The sequence below is a fragment of the Callithrix jacchus genome, chromosome 3 (assembly GCF_049354715.1).
Source record: "Callithrix jacchus isolate 240 chromosome 3, calJac240_pri, whole genome shotgun sequence".
Taxonomy (NCBI): Eukaryota; Metazoa; Chordata; class Mammalia; order Primates; family Cebidae; genus Callithrix; species Callithrix jacchus.
The window spans coordinates 14900589-14918440 of NC_133504.1; the positions used below are offsets into that span (position 1 = coordinate 14900589).

The 17852-nt window shown below is 39.1% G+C and overlaps 1 long non-coding RNA gene across 1 annotated transcript; it reads right to left on the reverse strand.

Moving 5' to 3' along the window:
- Positions 1-3879: 3879 nt before the first annotated feature.
- Positions 3880-7657, reverse strand: LOC144581705 (uncharacterized). The gene is made up of 2 exons (XR_013532795.1): positions 7583-7657; positions 3880-7463 (listed from the first exon to the last, which is right to left on the reverse strand). It is a non-coding gene; the product is annotated as an uncharacterized LOC144581705 (long non-coding RNA).
- Positions 7658-17852: the final 10195 nt, after the last annotated feature.

Sequence of the window (17852 nt, forward strand, 5' to 3'; positions counted from 1 at the left end):
TTCATGTCTTTAACCCTAGCACTTTGGGTGGACCACCTGAGTTCAAGAGATGGAGACCAGCCTGGACAACATGGCGAAACCTCATTTCCACTAAAAATACACAATTCCAGCCTGTGCAACAAAGTGAGACTCCATCTTATTTTTAAAAAAGAAAAAAAATTTAGGGAACAGTATTTTCAACAAAATAGATGACAAAATATCCCCACAAAACCCCAGAATATGCATAAATAGGATCAGACTGGGACTGTATGATTAGCAGCTATGCAGAGACAGAAAAAAAGAAAAGCAATTTATTATTTCAGAAGAAAGGAGTTCTGATGATCCTCTGAGACAGAGTTCAAAAATTGCTCTAAAATATTCCTCTCTAAAAGAAAAAGGACCACAATCTGAGTGGGAATCTCAGCAAGCAGATTACAAGGACAAATGGTGAAAATGGTAGAAGTCTGCACTGACTCCAAATTATGGATGAGTACAAGATCACAGAAAGTAAAAGGCTACTGCAAGATCAGAGGATGCCCAGGTTCTCAGTAATTAAAAACACGCAAGAAAATCATCCTTTCATTAGGACAGAGCCTCTTCTGAGGAAATATCACTGAAAAAGAAATCCAAATCGGTCAAGCAAGAATGCTCGCAGTACAGAAGAGAAAAAAAAGGCTTATATACTAGTGAGGGGACGTTCAGAGGAAGTTGACCCCAAAAACTTTTTTAGAGGTAATTACAAAGACTGACACTATTATTCATACTTCATAGGACCCATTATGAGGGAAATTTCAAATACTGAAGGTAAAAATGCATACTGGCTGACTTACAATCATAAATACTAGTGCCTCTTTCTAAATATATAGGAAAACCCATCTTATTTAAACAAGAACAACAAAAAATGCTTGTAATTGATTGCTATTCAATGAGAGTGTAAAAATAAACACTCAAGTAACCTACCGACAAAGGATCACCCCAGAAAAAAAATGTGTAACTTTGTATTTCAAAATTGGCTCCAAGGGGCTAAGAAATTACAGAAGCTACAAATGAAGAGTTTAAAGCACAAAAAGGAAATTTCAAAAATAATATAACTAGACAAAAGGATGATATTAGAGAATAGTGGAGAAGGATCAGGAAAGGAATAAACTCACAAATAAAAACTAGACTGGAAGAAACACAAAATCAGAGAAACACTAGAAAGAATCCAGTAAGAAAATGAGGTTGAAAAAGGAAGACTTTTAAAAATCAAAAGTATAAGGGAAAAACCTGGGAAAGAGTTTGTGAAAAAAGGTAAATATGGAAGAGAGGCCATGAAGATACAACACATGTGTAAAAGAAAACTGAAGAATAAAGACGAAGTGCACGAAGTGAGAAAAGGACACTCTCCCGGGGAAATCAAGTCGGAATCATCAACACCAACATGTCAAGTAAATCAATTCAACTTCAGAGAAAGAGAAAGAATCCTTTAGACATCCAAATAAAAAGAGCATATAGTTTGTAAAATGAAAATCAGAAGAACCTCAGGCTGCTTGATATAAACACTTTGTACCAAATGACAATCGAGAAACATCTTTAAATTCTCAAGGGCAAAAACAAAAACAAAAACATAGACCTATGATTTTGTATAAAGGTAACTGATCTTCAAATGTAAATGCCAAAGAAAAATAGTTATAAACATGCAATAAAAAAGGTATATGCACACAATGCTATTAATAGCAGTTACCAGCAACAACACAGATAAATCATAGCACAATAGATGGAGTGGAAAAAGCAAATTGCAAAATACTTTAGAGAGTCTTAATCCCTATTTATAAAGCGCAAGAATAAATAAAACTAAAATATATTGTTTAGGGATACACATGCGTGATAATGCTACCAAAAGCAACGACAACAAAAATAAGAGAAAAGGGAAAAAACAGTGGTTTGTCTTATGGCGATGGAGAAGGATGACACAGCAGCGGGGTGGGTGAGTTCTAGCTCTTCACAGCTGGCCATTTTGTTATTGTTGTTAGGAGTTGTTGTTTATGGTCTTCCTAAGAAATAGGTAGAAAACAAGCCTTAGACAGGCAATAAATAACTATAAAAAAATGCATCATAGGCCTGGCATGGTGGCTCATGCCTATAACCCCAGCAATTTAGGAGGCCAAAGTGGCTGGATTACCTGAAGTCAGGAGTTCAAGACCAGCCTGGCCAACATGAAGGAACCCTGTCTCTACTAAAAATACAAAAATTACCTAGGCGTGTTGCCATGCACCTGTAATCCCAGCTACTTGGTAGGCTGAGGCAGGAGAATTTATTGAACCTGGGAGGTAGAGGTTGCAGTGAGCCAAGATGGTGCCACTGCACTCCAACCTGGATGACAGAATGAGACTCCACCTGAAAAAAAAATGCATCATGAAGACAGGCAGCCTTGAATATACGTAAATGTAGAATAAACATTAATTCGGGAGGCAAGGGTAGAATGTTATAAAGTTGTACATGCTTTAACAATGTACATACCGTAAACCTAACAAAAATAGAACTCTTGGAGAATACATGAAGAGTAGAATACACTTGCCAACTGCCTCAAAAGAATCAGGAGAATTTTTTTTTAATCATGTACAAATCAGATATTGAGAAAAAAGTAAAGCATGAGGAATCGGAAGTCACTGGACAGTATCAATATTGACTATTACAGGGAACCAGTAAATAGAATATAAAAGAGATGTGACTAAGGTATTATGTAACTGTGTTAGTATAAAGGTAACCATTAGGCAAAGAAAAAGCCTTATATATACAAAAAGAAGGTAAATTGAAAAGAAAATGAAGTTACAGTGAAAGGCTATATGTCTGTATATTTTTATAACTAACATTTAGAAATGTAAACTAAAGCCACGTAACAGAACTAAAATCACAGATAAGTCATATGATTGCATGATCTTGTAACCAAGTTATGTGACCTGTCATATTAATAACAAGGTGGTCCTCACTCCCAATTAAATGAAGATGAATTTCAGATTAGCTAACAATGTAAACTTCAACTCTATGTTCTTACAAAACTGATCCATAAAACAGAGACTCAGAAAGGCCAAAAATAAAAGGACAAAGACGTACCTGATAAAGCGCAAAGAAAAAATTTAAAAGCATTAAATAAATGAGGGAGAACATATTTCTATGTTAAAGGCTGTAATTTATCATAACAATATAATAAAAATGTAAGAAAAAACCAGGAAAAAGAAAACTTAGAATTCAGGAAACAGGAGATCAAAGTCAGAAGAGAAAAGTGGCGAAGGAGTGTCCCAGATGACGAAGATGCAGCACACCTACAAGGCAATGAGGGAAGATGGAGGAAGACGACAAAACAGGACACTGATACCTAACCCAATCTATATCAGTATATTTGGAGGCCAATGATAATTTAAAGTTGGTTTTTTTTTTTTTTCAGACAGAGTCTTGCTCTGTCACAAGGTGCCAGGCTAGAGTGCAATGGCACGATCTCGGCTCACTGCAACCTCTGCCTCCCGGGTTCAAGCAATTCTCCCGCCTCAGCATCCTGAGTAGCTGGGATTACAGGTGCATGCCGCCACGCCCAGCTAGTTTTTGTATTTTTAGTAGAGATGGGATTTCACCATGTTGGCCAGGATGGTCTCGATCTCTTGACCTCGTGATCCGCCCTCTCTGGCCTCCCAAAGTGCTGGAATTACAGGCGTGAGCCACTGTGCCCAGCTTAATTTAAAGTTTTTGAGAAATATTTGGGAATACATACTTAGAAAAAGTTAGCAGATAAAAAATTAGGCAACGAACTCCATGAGAAATAAAATACACACACACACACACACACACATATATACAACACTGAAAATGTGGTCACAGTGCATTAGATGTCTTTGCTCTGAAAAATACTGACAGTCACAATAATGTGGACATTGAATTTTTATTCATCATAAACTGTGCTGTAAAACTAAAATGAGAATATGGGCAGATAGAAAATGTGTGGGTGGCAGTGGGGAGGAAAAACATAAGGGACTGTATCATGTCACAGGAGAAAATCAACATATTGTATAAGACTGACTTTAAAAATAAATAGCAACTTAAGCATATTATTTATAAAATCAGTGAAGTACAATTTTACAATTATTCAGGGTTGACCTGATGCAGCCTTATTCCCATCCCTGGAAAAATAAAGAGAAGTCCCAGCCTACACAGAGTGAACTTTCTTGGGGGGCAGACAGGTAGTAAATAAATAAAAATTAAATGCATGGAATGATAGTTTTATGTGTCAGCAAGGTTTGGCTGTTAATTCATTAATAGTCACCAGTTATTAAATTAAGCACTGATTATAGGTGTTGCAGTGCAGGTATTTCGCAGATGAACTAAAATACACGTCAGTTCACTAAGTGAGGAACGTTACCCTAGATAATCTGATTGAATCAGGTGAAAGGCCTGAAGAGCAGAACTGAGGCATCCCTGAGGAAGAAGAAATCCCCACCGTGGACTGCAGGCTTTAGCTCCAGCCTCAGAGGAGCCACCTATCCTTCCTGGTGCCTTCCTGTGGACTTCTGGCCAGCCCAGCCATCCTCCACAATCACAAAAGACAACTCTGCAATAAATGTCAACATATATCTCCTAGTGGTTCACTTTCTTGATTGAACCATGATTGATACATATAAGGATTCCAGGCACAGATATAAAAGCAAAGCTGGATAAGAGTGATAAGAATGTGTGTGAGGGGAAGATGCTGTTTTATATTGGGTGGTCAGGAAGTTCTCACTGAAAAGATGCTGTGGCTGACTGATTCCATCACTGCTCTCATGCTTCATTCCTCTTTTATTGAGACTTTTTGCCATGGGACTTTGCATCACTTTTCACCAAAAGTAGGATCTATTTTATTTCAACTGCTGAATCTAGACTGATTCAGAGGCATGTGAAATTGTGACAGCACTTTCTCAAGCTTCTATTAGCCTCATCCGTTAATATCTCACTTCCCTAAAAAAGCTTTTTCATAGATGAGGCAAAAGCAGAAGCTGGAGGAAGTCATAAAGCTTTTTTGAGAAAGTCCTGCCATAATTTCGCATGTGTCTTGTTCCTTGGCTGCACCATAACAATATGCCAGGGCTAGCCTGCTGGAGGGTGAAAGAGTTGGTAACCCCAGGCATCACTGCTGAGGACATACTGGATCATCCAGTAGCCAGCTGACCCTCAGATATATCAGTCTGCCCATTCGAGATCAGCAAGAGGTGACTCACTGACCCACAGCTGAAGGTGGACACATGACTGAGCCCATGCATGACCAGCCAAGTCCTGCCCAGCTTAGCTGAAATTCACAACTAAATATTTATTGTTGGAGTGCCACTAATGTTTCTTCATTGCTTGCTATGCAGCATTGTTGTAGCAATAGGTAACTATGTAGAACAGGCCTGAAAGAAGCAGATCAAGCCACACTAAAGGAATAACACTGCTTCCGTGGAAGGGACGAGCTCAAATGCTCTAAGGCAGGAGTGTGCTTGGCATGCTTAACAGGCAGCAAACGGGCTTGCATGGCAGGAGTATAAAGAGAGGGAAGGGTGTTACAAGGCAAAATAAGTTGAGTGGCAGCAGATGAAACATGTAAGGCCTTGTAAACCATTATAAGGACTGAGTGACCCAGGAACTCAGTGGATGTTTACTAATTTTAAACAAATTAGTATACAGAGTCTTAAACATGTACATTGGGTGCTATATGGAGAATGAGCTCCAGAAAGGCAACTGCAGAGTAGGACTGTTCCATCCCCCCATAGAAGTTCTCAGTGAACATGGAAAGTGATTGTTGCTTTGATCAGCTTACAGCAGAAGAGGTGGTAAGAAGTGTTCAGATTCTGTATATTTTGTGAATAGAATGCCAAAAGGATTTTTAGATGGACGGGATATGAGAGAAAGAAAAAAATTAAAAGGTGACTCCAAAGCTTTGGTTTGAGCAATTGAAGAACGGAGTTGCCATTTATTTAGCCGAGGAAAAATTTTGGGTTTAGATAGCACATTTGGGTATAGATAGCAGCAGCTGAGTTTTGAACATGTTAATTTTGAAATGGCATTAGGTATGCAAGTGGAGATGTTATGTGGTCCATTATATAGAGACAGAGACCGAAATATGAATTTGGGAGTCACTCATAAAAGGCATATAACACAACATTGAAATCCCAGAGGGAGTTTCTCGCAAAATGTAAATAATCCAAGTTGAGCCAAGAAAAAGAAATGCAAGACTTAAAAATACCAATTAAAAAAGAAGGCCAAGTGTAGTGGCTCACGCCTGTAATCCCAGCACTTTGGGAGGCTGAGTTGGGTGCATCACAAGGTCAGGAGTTCAAGAGCATCCTGGCCAAGATGGTGAAACCCCGTCCCTGAAAAAAAAGAAAAGAAAAGAAAGGTTTGGAGGGTGCTTAAAGACCTACCATTGAAAAAGGCACACAGACCAATGGTTTCAGCAACCAAGCTAACCAAGTGTGCTGTAGAATTCAATAAGAAACAGTTTTGAGAATTGAAAGTGATCTTCTCTGGAAAGTGGAAATTATGGGTTCCACTTTTGAGACAGGAAGCTATTGCTTTTCCTTTTAAAACTTGTACTTCTGTGTAACGATTTAAATTGCAAATGGGTATTGTACTGACTAAACTTATTGAAATAATATGGCATGGAGGTGCAAAAGTAGAGCCAGTGGGTACAGACAAATCTCAGATATTTGGTTATGAGTGAGGAGCTGAGAAGGCGGGAAGTAGAAGGACTATGAAATTTTAAACGTGTGTTCCCATAGAGGTGAAATGACCAAACAGAGTCAGATTAATGATACAGTGAAGAGGAAGAAGTGAAAGAACATAGCTGTCCCCAGGTGAGAATGGTTACGATATAGAACACAAATGAAAGGACTGTTCTTTGTTAAGGGAAGGTGTCTTCGTCAGTTCAGGCCGTGTGACAGGCTATCGTAGATGAGTGGCTTATTGATAGCAGAAAGCGATTTCTCACTGTTCTGGAAGCTGGAAGTCCAAGAACTCCGAGGATATCAGCCATCTGGTTCTGGTGAGGGTCCTCTCCCTGGCAGGAGACTGAAATCTTACACTGTATCCTCACAGAGCTGAAAGAGAGCTAGTTAGCTCTCTGGTCTCTCCTTATGAGAGACTAATCCCACTCACAAAATCCAATCATGTCTTTGTTACCTACCAAAGACTCTACCTCCCATCACTTGGGATGAGGGTGCCAACAGGATCAGTTACAGTCAGCCCATGACAGCAGGATTGTTGCCTTTACTTGAAGGGAAGAGGAAGAAAATGGATTCTGTTGCTGAGGTTTGTGGATCTGGTGACAGAAAGGTGACAGAATTGCCACCTAATTGTTTCTGTTTTGGAGTATTTCTAACACTTTCATTTTTCTAACTCCGTTTGCGTTTCAGTGAAGTAGGAAAGGAGGCTGTCTGATGAAAACGGGAGTTAGAGAAGGTTTCAAGAGAGGACAGCATACATGAAAAGTCACCTTTGATCTAGAGGGAAGAGAGTATGAGAGAGACACAAATTAGCAAACAACGTTTTTCTGCAGGGTTGAGGGCTCTTTGAAATTTATGTTTATGAATTTAAAATATCTCCATGGAATCACACCCACCTGGGCATTGCATCCATCAGCAGTGGTTGGGGTGTCATCACCGACCCACACAAGGAGCAGGGGAGTAGGCTGGCATACAGGGAAGAAAGGGGATGCCCTTGAGTGATTTCCTGGACTATTTTGGAGAGGTATGAAGGAGACATCTACAATTTTTACAGGTTGAAATTGAACCAAAGAGAATAGTTTACTTTTTTCTTTTTCTTTTTTTTTATACAGAGTCTCGTTCTGTCGGCCAGACTGGAGTGCAATGTCACGATCTTGGCTCACTGCAACCTCTGTCTCTCGGGCTCAAGCATTCTCCTGCTCAGCCTCCCAAGTAGCCAGGACTATAGGCATTTGCCACCATGTCTGGCTAATTTTTGTATTTTTAGTAGAGACAGGGTTTCACCGTGTTGACCAGGCTGGTCTCGTACTCCTCACCTCAGGTAATCCGCTCACCTCCCAAAGTGCTGGGATTACAGGTGTGAGCCACCTTGCCTGGCCTATGTTACGATTTTACTATTGAAATCCTGCTATAATCCACCAGCTGGGGTGGAGTTGAGAAGAGGGGGTGGGTGTATATCAACTTATTTGATATTTGACAGTGTGAAGAATGTGAAACTACTGGTATTATTCCCATTTTACAGCTGAGATGAGTCACTGGAAAGGGAGTTATGAGGGCAGTTATGACTGGAATATGGAGCTTCTATCTTCTGTTATAGCAACACTGGACCTCTCTGCCTTGTTAGGATTTTTGGATGGGCCTAAGGATTACACTGACATAAGATACATTAACAAGAGAAAGCATACAAATTTATAAAGTTTCGTTTGACATGGGAAACCGTATAAGGAAACAAAGACCCGAAGAAGTGGCAAAACCTAAATGGTTTTATACTAGGTTGAACAAAGAGAGGCATTTGTGGAAAAGCAACAACATTTTGTGGGGAGGCTAACGGGAGATAAAAAAGGGATGAGTTCATGACCTTTGCAGGGACATAGACAAAGTTGGAAACTATCATTCTCAGCAAACAGACACAAGAACAGAAAACCAAACACCGCATGTTCTCACCCATAAGTGGGTCGAGGAACATCATACATTGGGGCCTGTCGCGGAATGGGGGGCTAGAGGAGGGATAGCATTAGGAGAAATACCTAACGTAGATAACGGGGGGATGGATGCAGCAAACCACCATGGCATGTGTATACCTATGTAACAAACCTGCACATTCTGCACATGCACCCCAGAACTTAAAGTATAATTTAAAAAAAAGAAAAAGCAACAAAAAAGAATTCTTTTAACAAGATCTGTTTGTACAGACCTCTCCTATAGAATGTCCTTGTCTCTGACTCCCTGTGGAAGAACTGTTTTTGTGCTTCTTGTTGTTGTGTTTTGGTTTGTTTTTTCTGGGGCTGGGAGGACATCCCTCACATGGGAGTTTTTATCTCTTGTTTTCAGGAAAAAAGGGGCAGAGAATAGAGTACCCCTCTTTTATCTGTTGCTTTTAAATGCCTTTAGCTCAAAAATTATCCCTCTGCCAAAGTGGCACATTCCACTTCCATTTTTTTGTTTCATTTTGCTTTACTGTACTGTCACACTGCCCCAAATTTAGTAGAGAGATATTTGAAATAGATTCCTGTTTTAACTCATGCTGTTCCTTTTGCACATAAAGTCTGAATTTCTACCATCTTTACCAAAGAAGAGACTAACTATGGCACTAATTTTAGATTCTTCAACCTCCATTAAAGGTACTTTGGGAAATTCTGTGTCCCCTATAAAAGACCAAGAGTTATATTCTTCAGCTGCACCCACTTAGAAGTAAAACACTTTGGAAAGAAGAGACAGTTATTTTTTGAATCATAAATTTTTCCAAATCTGAAATCTAAAAAACTTTTTTAACTTAGACAGTTTTCCTTCCTGGCTCTACTTTCAATGAAATCCTGCCAGTTTCTACACTAAGGACAATCCGTTAAAGTGTGATTCTAGAAAAAATTGACATATTCCAGGAGAATGAGCAGCTCATTTTAATCAGCACTTAAATATTTAATTCAATACCCCAAAGCCCTAAAGAGTTGCTGCAGGAAGATATTAAAACTTTAAATTCAAAATTTGCTCTGAATGTTACTCATCCACTGAAAAAGAATTTTCAATAAACTCTAAGGATACTTAAATTAACAATTACTTATCAACTCTGGTAATTGGACACCCAGTCCTACTCATGCTGCTGGCATTCCTGACAGATGGTAGCTGCCACTCACTGTCTTTTTCTGAAATCTAACTCTACAGCTAAAAAGCATGGTATCTCTCGTAAAGACCTTTCAAAATTCTCTCAGGAAGTAGCTATCAGCGGAAACATTCATTAAATTTGGTTGTCCATTTTCTTGTCACTTATCCAGGAAGATTATTTTAACGCTGATTTTCAGGCTAACAGAAAATGGCTGACTGTACTGTGGTCCCAGAGGAAATTCCTTCTGGCAGAAACAGAAGGCACACTAATGCCAGAGCAGACATTACCTCCACCAGTTGGTAAACACCAGTATGGCTTCAACTCTCGAAATCCAGAATCAGTTCTTGAAATCCAAAATGGATGAACAGCTAAATCTTACATCTTTGTTTTTCACCTTAAATGTCACTGTACCCCAATCATTTAACATTTCTTAGAAAGTAAATTTTGCCTAAAGAAATTATTTATTAAAAAAATATTTTTAACGTTTTGTAGGGCCAGTCCTTTCTTTAAAGCATGTTAACATGCTTCATACTAAAACACCTTTAACTGCATCCTCTTCAAGGTTTCCTGTGATCACAGTACATTTAAATTGCTAGAAAATCCTTCTATTTACAGATGCAAATCAAATGTCATTTTTATCTAAATATATTTCTATTTAACCAAGGAAGTTATCTCTATCCAGTGCATAAACCCTCTGGTTTTTTAAATTTAAGCTGGTTTTTTTAAGTAAAATATAAAACTGTTATGTGCATACAAGCTAGTGTTTACTAAACTCTTTCAAGTGCTAAACCACTAGAAGTAACTTCAAAATAAGGCAAAGTTTAGTTAAGTAGATATGTCTTTATTTATTCATAGAGATGATATGTGTCTTTTTGATAAAACCAGAGAAAAGGGACATTCAGTTTGGAAAAGATGAGTTAATGAAAACTAACGGACTGTCTGCTATTCTTAGGTACAAAACCTTAAATAATAAAAATACTGTAAGGACCACTTCAGGAAAAGCAGGCAAACTAATCTAGAGTGTTTCTAAATAATTCTTAGGTAAACTTAATTTTGAGGAGGTGGCGTGGAAGGGATCAACTTATCTGGCAGAATTATGACCACATGGTAGCATTCATTAACAGACAGCAGCTGATATACCGGACTGTAAATGGGAAATTAAGCCAAATAAATGGATTCTTTGTATTTAGCACTTGCACAAATAGCCAAACTTCCATTTTTTGGACTTCAAGGGCAAAAATGATCTTGGGTTTCAAGAGTTGGAACCCTTTTTGTCGCCTTATAAATATTGTCTGACTTGGCCCTTTCAAACACTGACTTGATGTGACGGGCTCACAAGTATTAGAGATGGCTCTTTGGGGCAACTCCAGCCATTTTTAATTTCTGAATCTTAACGTTGTCAAAGACTTTAAGGATTCATTACCAGTTATCTAAAAAAGTACCAGTTACATTTAATTCCAATTTTAAGCCATCAGGGAGCAGTGTTAGTGTTAAGTGTTTTCTTATCTCAGCTCATTGTTTAGAATATTTAAGAACATAGATTTTCGTAGGCACAACTGTCTGAATCACCTTAAAGTTATAACCTAGGTACTGATATAAAGTTGGAAATAGCTGATCTATGGGCAACACTGTCTTTAAACATGCAAATGATGTAGTTACCGTCCTTATAAGTAATTTTAGTGAATGAAGACAGTTGCATTCTTTTTTGTTGTTGTTGTTGTTGAGATGGAATTTCACTATTGTTACCCAGGCTGGGTAACGATCTCGGCTCACCGCAAGCTCCGCCTCCTGGGTTCAGGCAATTCTCCTGCCTCAGCCTCCTGAGTAGCTGGGATTACAGGCATGCACCACCATGCCCAGCTATTTTTATTTTTAGTAGAGACGGGGTTTCACCATGTTGACCGGGATGGTGTCGATCTCTTGACCTCGTGATCCACCCGCCTCGGCCTCCCAAAGTGCTGGGATTACAGGCTTGAGCCACTGCGCCTGGCTCTGCATGCTTATTTACTTAGTTCCAAGCAAAAACACCACTTGAAACAATATAAAGGAAATAATTTTTAAAGTAATTTTAGAGTGTCAGCCTTCATTTTGCTGCATTAGATGGATTCATTTCCTAAAACTATTATTAAAGCAAATATTTCCTAGTAACGTCAGCTCTAAATCTGATGTCCTTTCTTTCCCTTTGAAGTTAATGACCGTTTTTGTTCGTGTATGATTGTTGCTTTTGCTTTGTTTCTTTGCACTGATATGGCTAGATGTACTATAGTAGCAAATAAGACTATTTGTGTGTGTGTGTGTGTGTGTGTGTGTCTCCGTCTACATGAATACACAGGGAAAGCCGGGAAGCAAATGGGCAGGAAATAAATAAAAGAAATATTATAAATGAATATTTAGTTCAATAACATTTAATTTTCATTCTGAAAAATAGTTTTAATCAATGGAGGCATTGATCTTAAGTCGATTTAATTATTTGCCATTTTATTTCAAAAGATTGTTGTAAGACTTGAAGAACACGTGTTATTCGCTTAGTTTACCATTCGTATTTAATAGTATCGTGACAGTGAGTGGTCAATAACTATCAAAGTAGAGTTTACGGGGTACTGCAGGGGTCAGCAAGCTTTTTCTGTGAAGAGTCACATATAGAAACAAGTTGCAGGGCTGGTGCAGGGCAAAGGACATTAAGTACAGTCAGCCACACTCTGAGTTCATTCTCTCCACTGCTACCGATTAAGGTTGCCTCCTGGCCTTTGCTTCCTCCGCTATAGAATGAGGAAGTTGAAAAGTCCCTTTCAGTTTTAACATCTAGTGATTTTGGTGGGGTCATCACCCCAAAGTGATAATTATGTTATTGATAAGATATATAATGATATTTTGTAGTTTGCAAAGTGCATTTAGTGTATTATCCCAGTTTGCAAAGTACATTTAGTGTATTATCCCATTTAATCCTCAAGATTTTCTGTGAGATGGTATAATTTTGCCATGTTTTTGGATAAGAAAACTGAGGTCAAACAACTAGCAACAAAAACCTCCCTTCTTGACCCTAAATGATCAGCCACATCATGTTGCCAGCACGTTTCTAATACTTTCAGAAAATTGTCCTTAAAAATAACTCTTTAAAATATTTAATGCTTATGTTCTCAGTATTTTGATCTCTGTGGGAACCTAATTGAAAAGCTTTCAACCAAAATCACCACACTTGTCGTATCTTTCCCAAGATACAGGCTATAATTCTGAGAAGAAGCTAATGATGTCTACAGAAAGAAAGTGGAAATTAACTGGAATAGGTAATAGAACATCTGTGTCTCTTCCACATATCTTACAAAGTCGAGAAACTGGTAGCTGACACTTACATTTCAAGGTAATAAGCATTATATTTAATTTTATACCCTCATAAATGCAATGCCTATTTTCAACTTGCCTACCAACATAATGGGCTATATTCTTTATATAAAGATGGTATCATCACTACACAGAAATATCAAGTCTCAAAGAATTTTTTTCTGAGTTGACTAAGGAAAATCTTTATTTTAGACCTTTCATCCATCCATGATCACTTCTTTGACCTTCGAAAAGTTATAAATTTTCTGTAGGCCTTTGTTCAGCCACTCAATTCTAAGAATAAAAGAAATTTATAAAATGTTGTAATGATTTGGGTTGTGAATCTAGAATAAACTGAAGAAAATAAACTAATAATATCTCAACTTTATCATGATACAAAGAGTAGATCATGTCACCTTTACAGAGTTACATGCATTCATTCAGAAATTATTTTGAGTAACTACTGTGTGCCAAGTACTTTTCCAGGCCTTAGGGATGCAACAATGAACAAAACACAGTTTATGCCCCTGTGGGGGTCCGGCACGTCTGCCGGGGGGCTTCCGACCAGTGGAGAGCCTCAGCCCCACTCAAGTGTTCTTAACCTGGAAGAGGGAGTGCACGGAAGAAAAGATAGATAGAGAGTGGGGTCTGGAGGACTGCCAGGCAATGCCGGAGCAAGAAGTGCCAAGACAGCAAGTTTATTTGTGCAAACTACAGGTTATATACCTTCCAGTGTTTGAGTTTTTGAGGAGTGACGTACATTCCATTGTATCTTGAAATAAAGTCAAGAATATAAATCACAAGAAAAGGGGTACAGAAAGTATGACTCTTAATCAAAGGTTGTACAGCAAAGGGACAATAAAGTTTACAAAAACGGGGTCATAAATCTAAACATGTGTTTTTCTAAAATCAGTTAAGCAAGCAAGTAAGATTGTTAACAAGGTATAGCTGGACCTTTCTAAATGTCATTCTAACCTTGCCTATTCATATAGGATCATATGCAAACAATATGATTGAGTTAGCAGAGGTAAATGAAGTCATACAGTTATTGTGCAGAGAAGGAACTAGGAGGCACACAATGTCTACCCATACAATGTCTCATTAGACCACAAGGCCTGAGCTCAGCCATTCTGTTGCTAATATCAGAGGCAAAGATTGATGTTTATAAAATCAGTGCAACTAGACTTCCTCCTTTCCCTTAGCTCAACAGCCTCCAGGAGAGGAGAAACGTGTATGGGCTCAAGCTCAAGATGGCGAGGGTCCTGTCAAGGGCCCTTCGCAGAAGCGATCCCCACATGCCCCTGTGAAGCTCACATTTAGTTGAAGGAGATAGATGCACAAATAAACAAATGAATATGTCATTTTTCTGGGTGCAAATTAATGATATAAAGAATAACAAAATAGAGACCGGGCAAGGTGGCTCACGCCTTTAATCCCAGCACTTCAGGAGGCCGAGGTGGGCAGATCACGAGGTCAAGAGATTGCGACCATCCTGACCAACATGGGGAAACCCTGTCTCTACCAAAACTACTAAAATTAGCTGGGCATGGTGGCACATGACTGTATTTCCAGCTACTCGGTAGGCTGAGCTAGGAGAATCGCTTGAACCCAATAGGCGGAGGTGGGAGTGAGCTGAGATAGTGCCACTGCACTCCAGCCCGGTGACAGAGCAAGACTGTGTCTCAAATATATATATATTAAGACCGATAGAAAGAGTGCCTGCCAGAGAGGTCATAGAAGACCAGGTACAAAGGCCTGGAGGCACAGTAGGCTGAGCAAGTTCAAGGCACAGCAAAGAGGCCCATGTAGCTGTAGCAGAGGGAAGAGAGGCCAGTAAAAGGAAATGAGGCCAGAAAGTGTTCACCCTGATTGTGGTGGAGAACCTTGAAGTCTTTTTTGCAGAAAAGAGTCATATTCTAACTTACGTGGATCATTCTGTTATGTGCGAAGAATTCTCTGCAAGGGGACAAGATGAGATGCAAAGATAATTAGAAACAATAGCAAAAGTCCAAGTAAGATCATGTGAGTTGGGAAATGGTCATAGTAGTGTAAGTAATAACTGGCGGTCTGACTCTTCTAGACATACGTCAAAGGAAGAGCCATCAGAGTTTACAGATGTTTTGTCTGTGAAGAGCGAGAGGAGTCAAAGATAACTCTGAGAATTTTTACCTGAGAAACTGGAAGATGAACGGGCCTTTCAATAAGATGATGAGAGAGTGAATATATCAGATTGATGTAGGTGGGGTGGGGAGTGTGCAAATTGAGTTTAATTTGAGACGTGTTAAATTTACAAAGCCTGGCTGGGCACCATGGCTCATGCCTGTATTCACAGCACTTTAAGAGGCCGAGGCAGGTAGATTACGAGATCAGGAGTTTGAGACCAGTCTGACCAACATGGTGAAACTCCATCTCTACTAAAAATACAAAAATTAGTTGGGCTTAGTGGCAGGCACTTGTAATCCCAGCTACTCAGGAGGCTGAGGTGGGAGAATCACTTGAACCCAGGAGGCGGAGGTTGCAGTGAGTGGAGATTGTACCACTACACTCCATCCTGCGTGACAGAGTGAGACTCCATCTCAAAAAAAAAAATACAAAGCCTATTAAATATCCAGATGGATGTAAACTAGGTCCTCAAATGCGTGAGATCTGAGTTCAGCAGAGGCTAGAGGTGTAAACTTGGCCTTTGAATGATGAGTCCACCTAGGAAGTAGGGGAAGCTAGAAAAAACATACAAGGGTTAGTTCTTGCGGTTTCCACAAATGTTGGGATGGTGAGGAGAAGAGCATAAGAGACTGAAAAGAGGAATTCAAAGAGCAGTAGGAGAACTGAGAGAAGAGTTCTGGAAGCCAGGTAACGAAAATGTTTTAAGAAGAACATGCACCATGTCAAATGCTGCTTGTAGGTTGAGGTAGATGACAACACAAACAACAAAAAATTCACCAGGGAGTTGGTAATACAAATGCATCTCTTAAACTTACCATGACTTATTCCAGTACAGTAACAGAGGCAAGAACTCCATCGGTGCTGTTTCAAGAGAAAAGAGGCATAAAGGAAGGGGAATCCATGGGTATAGGTAACACTCTTGGGGAGATTTGCCACAAAGAGATCAGAGAATTGGGGCAGTAGGTACAAGGGCTCTTGGTATCACTGGAGAGTAATTTCAAGATGGAAGCAATTATAATGTGATCATATAACAAAAATTGTTAATGCAGGAATGATGGGGAGAAATTCAAAGAAAGTGATTCTACAGCAGATGATAGAGATGGGACAAAATGCATAAGAAGGGTGGTGTTGGCCAAGATGACAGACAGTTCAACCATGGTAACAAGAAAGAAGATGACAAGGTACTGATAGAGATCGGTTGGCAGACGTGGTGGTGAAAACATGTGGAAGATCTCTTCTGATTGCTTCAGTTTCCTCAGAAACATAGGGAACAAGGTCATCAGTAGATACTAATTGAGGAAGTTTTGGAAATATAAGTTATGAACTAATGGCCTAACATAATAAGGAAATAGAGGAATTAAGGAAATGAAATATTTTTTCTGGCAATATAAAATCAGCTAAGATTAGCCATAGTTCATGTTTTTTTAAAGTAGTTATGATTGTGTGCTTTCTTCCAACCATTCAGCTTCCTAGGTACAAGGCATTCATATAGAAAGATTTAAGAACGCATTGAGGGTTTTCTGGGACAGCATTATGGCGGTGGTAAAGTCAGTGAATTGGAGATGCCTATGAGATCGAGTTGTTTGTGTCTGAGACATTTAGGAGAAATAAATAGGAAAGATAAGATATGGTTTTCATAGAATAGGATACTTGTAGTAGAGATTAAGATAGGTGACAAAGATATTGGCAATAACAAATTCTATGCTGTGCATGGTGACTGAGGAATGGTGGAGAAACAGATTGTTGAAGATCAAGGAACTGAGAATCTATTTCTCTCCAGTGATATCTCGAGCAGTGCCATGGGTGGCAGACAGGAGATGTCACCAGGAGTAAGAAGAATCTGTGGAATTCTTCATCTGTCCTACTAATCATATGAGACCCTGCAGAGAGAGTTGCTGTCATGTCAGTAGAAGATTCAGACACGTGGAACCCTGTGGATAGCTCCCGACAGCTGCAGCAATGTGAGTAAATCTATAGTTAAAACACAAAAAATGCACTGTGTCCAAGGTATATAGCAATTCCATACCTTAAGATGGCCCAGTAAATATCTCTTCTGGAACATTTGGTGGCCTTACTCAGGGAGGAGCAGTGGTGTGCATTACGGTCATCAAAGACACACAATAATGCCAGAAGAGGGTCAACATTGCCTCTCCTTCCTGATACTGACTTCCCTGGCCCCTTAAGAAAAATAAAGTCAGTCTGGATGTTCCTTCAGTCCTGTAGGCCTTCATTTCCAGAATTCCACACAGAGCTAGGATGAAATGTGAGGGACAAGCAGGAAATGGACAGCTCAGGAAAAAGTATACTCTATACATTAGGGGACAGGAGGAAGAAGTTTCTCCTGTGCAGCCTTCTCCTGGGGCAGGCAACCAACCTAGTCAAAAGTTAGAGCTGAGATCATTGTGAATGCCTTTCATACTCTCCTGTCTTTCTTTAACATGATGCCATAAGTTGTTTTGTTAAGGCAAAATAACTTGCGAATATATCATTTAAATTATTATGGTATATCATAATTCAGACCTATTACAACAAACATAATCAATTATCTTATCATAAACTATTGAAGTTTAATTTCATTATTATAA